Source organism: Physeter macrocephalus, chromosome 4, assembly GCF_002837175.3.
Source record: "Physeter macrocephalus isolate SW-GA chromosome 4, ASM283717v5, whole genome shotgun sequence".
In the NCBI taxonomy this organism is placed as follows: domain Eukaryota; kingdom Metazoa; phylum Chordata; class Mammalia; order Artiodactyla; family Physeteridae; genus Physeter; species Physeter macrocephalus.
This window is the reverse complement of record NC_041217.1, coordinates 144,502,232-144,509,035: the sequence shown is the minus strand read 5'-3', so window position 1 is coordinate 144,509,035 and position 6,804 is coordinate 144,502,232.

Sequence of the window (6,804 nt, the reverse complement as noted above, 5' to 3'; positions counted from 1 at the left end):
AGTTTCTATGCCAAAACACATTCTTTATGCTGCATAGCTGTAGGAATGTATCATAAGTGAACAACTGCTGGGCCACAAAGGAGAGTCAAGATAGAATATTTTTTCTATCCTCCAGGATAATGTGAAATATTTTTAACACATTCTTCTTGAGTGGTAGAGTCCTTTCAAATATAGTTTTTTATTTAGCAATAGAATATTATTATAAACGGGGAAAGGGGGACTATACTAAATAACTGTTTCAGAAAACATATATGTTTCAGATGAGTCCAATAGATAATCAGTCAGCTATGTAACAATAACAACAATAATAATTGTAGTAAATCATATCGTTTATACAGCCCTTACCATGTTCAAGGCCTTGTTTTAAGCACTTTCTATTTGTTAACTAATTTAATATTCATAATGACCCGATGGGATTGGTAATAGTATCTTCATTTTATAGATGACAAAACTAGAAACAAAGAAATCAGGTAATTTGTCTAAGGTCACACAGTTATTAAGTGGTTGAAGTGTGATTGGAATCTAGCAGTGTGACTCCAGAGGCTGTGTATTTAACCACTAGGCTATTTTTCTGAGCAGTGAATAATTTATATGCAGTAAGATGAAATAACTAAAATATAACACTCATTAGCCAGCAATTTCCAAAAACATGTAAATATATTTTAAAATTTATTTTACGTATATCTTGAGATGGCTAAAGAAAATTTTTGTAATTAACATTTTAAAAATTTAAGACTTCTAAAAAATTACCTGGTAAACCTTAGTCTATTTAAAAAAAGTTTTGTGTGCATGTGTATATGTATGTAAGTGCACGCACACACACACATACATATATCTCTGTGACTAGTGTCAAACAGTACAGTTTTCTGAAAAGCGTGATTGCTCAATCACATTATTATAAATTTTTAAGACTTGCAGGGATGTGCATCTGGCTGAGATGATCCAGGGTTACTTCTATTGAATTAGGGTGATTTACTCTAACTTCTACCCCTAACATCCCCCAAATCAAAAGGATATGGTTAATTTACAAAACATAACTGTGCTAAATCCAAAATAAACGAAGGACAAAATAAACTTCCTACTATCAAAACTGGTTAATAGGACATACCCTCAAACTAAATTTATTTTTGTTTTAAAAATAATACCTTGACAAGTGAGAGAAGTCACATATAAAGTTGAAGTGGACAATATTCTCAAAGACTAAAGTCATGTGTTTAGTTTCACTTGTAAAATCTATGTAAAACCTCTACCGAAGTGCACAACATATACAAGGTTAACAGGATTTTAAATATTATAGTAAAAATAATGATGCTAAGGTAGCTGTCTATGCCTGGGTGGATTTATGCACAAAATGATGAAACTAATGAAAGGGAAAGGGTATTAAATCAATTTTAAGCATCTACTATTTTTCAGGTACAATGCTAGTCACTTTGCATCATTTACCTAATATGTTCTTCACAGTAACCATCCTAGGTAGGTATCATTCTCATTTTATAAATAATAAAATTAAGCTCTAATATCTCCAGACAGCACCACAGTATAGAATACAAACCCAGGTATATGACTCTTCTCATAATACTATACAACCTACATAAACTAAATAACTAGTAAATTTAAGAGCCATACCAAAAAAATCTGAATAATTTGGTCTTGTGTCTTAAAATAATTTTGAAAACATTTTTACATTTATTCCATTTTTTTCTCCAATCAGATCCTCAAGATCTTTCAGAATACCACCTCTATATTGACTTGGAATTTTAGTTATTACAGTTACCCTTTATTGAGCACCATGCATTGTACAACATGTTCCACATGCATTAACTCTTTAAATGATCACAAGAAACCTATGAAAATAGCTTCCATTTTACAAGTGAGAAAACAAGTTCAGAAAAGTTAAGTAACACCACAGACGTGACAAGGAAACAGAGAAAGAAATCTGAGGTCTGTTCAACTCTACAAACAACAGTATTTCTATTATGCCAGATGGAATATTTTTCAAACTGCAAATTTCTTTTCCCAGATCACTTCCAAAAAGTAATTAGGTAGTGCCTAATATATGTAGAAGAATGTCCACATTTACTTCCTATTTAATCCTAATACGCTATGAGAAATGGAGGGCAGTGTTTATTAATATCCTTTTTCACAGGTAAGAAAAATGAGGTTCAGAAAAATTGTGAAGAAAGTGCTTTTTCTACCATTCAATGTTGTTGTCAATGCCGTAGAAATAGAACTTTCTGAAAACATATATACATAAATCCTTCTTCAACATTTTATTTACATATATCACTAATTTTACTAAAAAACAAACACACAAAAACTCCAGTGAAAAATGACTTTCACTGATAAAAGTAAGCCTCTACTAGGATACACTTAATCTCAATTCTATTACATATATTCAAAGGCATTAAAGATTTTCTCTCACCTTATTTCTGAACTATATCATAAACTCAGAAAGCTAAACTTCTTTAAACTTATACTGCAACAGAAATGTAGTGATGCTTCTGACACTTAAAGTCTATTTTTTCTGATATTAATGTAGGCATCTATGCTCTCTTGTTTACTATTTGCATGGAATAGTGTTTTTCCATTCCTTCATTTTTAGCCTATGTATGTTCTTAAATATAAAGTGAGTTTCCTGTAGACAGCATATAGTTGGATCTTGTTTTATTATCCATTCAGCTACTCTATGTCTTTTGATTGGAGAGTTTAATTAATTTATGTTTAAGGTAATCAGTGATAGGAAAGGACTTACTTTTGCCATTTTGTTGTTTTCTGTTTTATATTTACTTTGTTCCTCTATTCCTCTCTTGCTGTCTTCCTTTGTGCTTTGTTGATTTTTTTTATAGTGACATTCTTTGATTCCTTTCTTTTTTAATTTTGTATATCTTCTTTATGTTTATGTTTTTTTGTGTGTGTGGTTACCATGTGGCTTGTTAAAATGTTCACTACCCAAAGTGATATACAGATTCATTGTTAAGCCCATAAAAATCCAATGACATTTTTTACAGAAATAGAAAAAACAATCATAAAATCATATAGAACCACAAAAGACTCAGAATAACCAAAGTGATCTTAAGAAAGAACAAAAAGGCTGGAGGCATCACACTCCTGATTTCAAACTAAATTACAAACCCATAGTAATTAAAACAGTATGGTACTGGCATAAAGACAGATAAATAGCAATGGAACAGAATAGAGAGCCCAGAAATAAAGTAACACATACAGTCAACTGATCTTTGACAAGGGTGCCAAGAACATACAATGGGGAAAAATTGTCTCTTCAACAAGTGGTGTTTGGAAAATTGTAGTATCCACATGCAAAAAAAAGAAAAAAAAAAAAGAAATTGGACCCTTACCTTATACCATACATAAAAATCAAGTCAACGTGGATTAAAGATTTAAACATAAGACCTGAAACTGTAAAACTCCTATAGAAAATATAGGGGTACATCTTCTTGACATTGGTCTTGGCAATTATTTCTTGGATATGACACCAAAAGCAAAGGTAACAAAAGCAAAAATAGACAAAGTGGAACTACATCAAATTAAAAAGGTTCTGCACAGCAAAGAAAACAATCAACAGAATGAAAAGATGACCAATGGAATAGGAGAAAATATTTGCAAACCTTACAGCATTTCTATCTATTATAGTCTTCTCTCACCGTTAATAAGTAAATGTCAGTCTCCTCACACAAACTAGGGTCAAGAACTAGGTTTATGTTTATCTCTAGATGTCAGTCAGTGCCTTGCAGATTGCCTGAAACTGAGTAGACATGGGTGAATAGTCACAAGTTCTGTCTGTCTAAGGAACTTCATATAATTAAACTCAAAGTATATCATTCAGAGATAAATAACACTCTCATAACTTAATAACAAAAAGTTCACTTTTCCCTCTTACCTCTTCATTTTGTACATAAATTTCTAGCTAGTTAGAGAATCTGGGATTGGGAGGAGAATATCTTTCTTAATTTCTAAAAGGGTGGCCCTCAAACTAACTCACTACCATGATGGCCTCAGTAATAAGTAAAAAGCACAATTACTTGGGTTCCACTACTCTCAGGGCGCCTATTATGGTCACATACAAATTAGGACACAAACAACATAGAGCTTTTGTTTATTTTGATCTGAATTCATTATTTTGATCTGACTTCAAAAATCCATTTTGTATTCTTGAGTTCTCCCAAGTTCTAGATCTTTAACTGATTACTGGACATTTTCCTCAATTCCACCTCCACCCTCATAAAAGCTGATCAATACTGAGTTTATTCCATCTTGGTTTCCTGTTCACAAAAGTCCTTCCCATCTTTCAATGTCCAGCTCAAATGTTACCACATCTAATGCTGCTCCAGGACTGTTGTTCTCTTTGCGGTCCTCTTAACTGTCCCACCAAAGCGTTTGCAACCTTGCACACAATCTCCAGCTAAAGCGCTTGGAGCTTCCTGAACAATCATGCTGTCTCCCATTTTCACACTTTTTCAGGTTCTGTTGCATCAAGCTAGCATGCCCTATCCTCATTCTTGCATTCTTATATCATAGAAGTTACCAAACCACTGTAAATGTTGAAATACACTCTTATTTGTCTCTCTCAATAGAATCTGCATGCTTGTGGAAAGATACATTTAAAAATTTTATACTCTATATCTAACACAGTGCTCAATAAATATGTGATAAATGGGTGAATGAGTGCTTCAATGTGTAACTAGCCTAAGTTCTTCCTAAGGTAAGATAAAAATAAACATAATAATTGTAAAATGGTTGAGTCACTTTGGAAAACAGTTTGGCAGTTCTTCAAAATGTTAAACATAGAGTTTCCATATGATCCAACAATTCCACTCCTAAGTGTATACTCAAGAGAAATAAAAAGATATGTCCTCACAAACTTCACAAGTGTTAATAGTACCAGCATTTTTTATAATATCCCCAAAGTGGGAACAATGAAATGCCCACCAACTGAATGGATAAATAAAATGTGATATATCCATACAATGGATCATTTTTTAGTAATACAAAGAAATGAAGTACTGATACATGTTACAACAGGGATGAGTCCCGAAAACATTATGCTACGTGAAAGAAGCCAGACACAAAAGTCACATATTATATAATCCCATTTATATGAAAGGTCCAGAATAAGCATAGAAACAGAAAGCAGATTAGTGGTTGCCAGGAGCTGAGGGGAGAAGGGAATGAGGAGTGATTGCTAATGGGTACAGGATTTCTTTCTGGAGTGATGAAATATTTTATAAATAGCTAGTGGTTACAGTTGCACAACTCTGTGAATATACTAAAAAACACTCAACTGTATACCTTTTTTTTTTTTTTTTTTTTTTTTTTCGGTACGCGGACCTCTCACTGTTGTGGCCTCTTCTGTTGCGGAGCACAAGCTCCGGACGCGTAGGCTCAGAGGCCATGGCTCACGGGCCCAGCCGCTCCGCGGCATGTGGGATCTTCCCAGACCGGGGCACGAGCCCGTGTCCCCTGCATCGGCAGGCGGACTCTCAACCACTGCGCCACCAGGGAAGCCCTCAACTGTATACTTTTAAAGGGTGAATTTTGTAGTATATTAACTATCTAAAAAAAACCTATTATTAGAAAATGAACACAATAATGAGAATTCTCCATTTGGTCCAGATTTTTAATCAAGGGCTTAATCTTTGAAATCACAACACAACTCTGCTGCCTAGAACCTCCTAATCTTCTATATTGATCAATTATAGAACTAGAAAAATGTTGGAACATTAAAAGGTCATTCTAAATTAACCCCTTCCTCATCTTACAAGTAAGAAAACTGAGCTCCAAGAAGGATAAAATGACTTAAACAAAGTTATACAACTAGTAGTGAAACCAGGGAGAACTCATTCTCAGTCCAATGATTCATCTTTTTTCTTAGTTGAATTAACATTTTCCTTCCTAAAATTCCCAGGGTCTTTTTTTGTTTTTAACTTAAAGGAAAAGTTACATTAAAAAGAAGACGACAGACCTATTTATCTTTCATATTAAGCCTAGTAACTATTACTAGATTTTAGGGGATATTAAAAAAAGATTAAGAGAAAAAACTACTGCACCTTTCTGATTCTTTCAATGAGAAAAGGCAACTATTAGTACTTAAAGGTTTTACTCTTAAAAGATAATACAACATAAGAATTCACAGTAATAGTTAAGGATAGCAACAAAAACCACTCTTTCCCCTAGGGAATGGAAATAGACACTTAGCAAAGATGCTACGTATGTGGAAATTTACATCTGATCCTTCAGAGAGACGTCAAATTTAATCCATAGGAAAATGTCTTTCAAAATATCACTTTCTAAAGTTCCCCTTTCAGACCCATTTTTTGGTGGCCTTTGTATGACAATGGCAAATATAGGTGCAATAAGTAATTTTTGTGATACTTATTCACTCAGGAGATTTTCTATGAGAGCAAATATTTTCTTTAAAGTTCAGATTTGTTCTTTTCACCAGAAGCAACTTTTAAAGGGAGGGATTTTTCATTTGTTTCTACCAAAGGGGCAAAAATACTAAGTTTCGTTGAACATATGATTTTTTAAAAAAAACCATCATTCAATGTTGACCTTCAAAAGCTTATACAAAACATCAACATATAACTTATAGCCAGAGGGTAGCTCAGTGGTTGTGTAGTCCAGTATTTCCCTGACTGTGTTCATATGTACCTGCAGATGGCATTTCAGAGGAAGTATGGGGAGTTGGGGGAGCAGAATGGGAGGGGAAAGATAACCATAACAACAAATATTGTTACACACTCAATTTAGCTTAGGAAATTCTGGGGTAATTCAATAAATATTTAA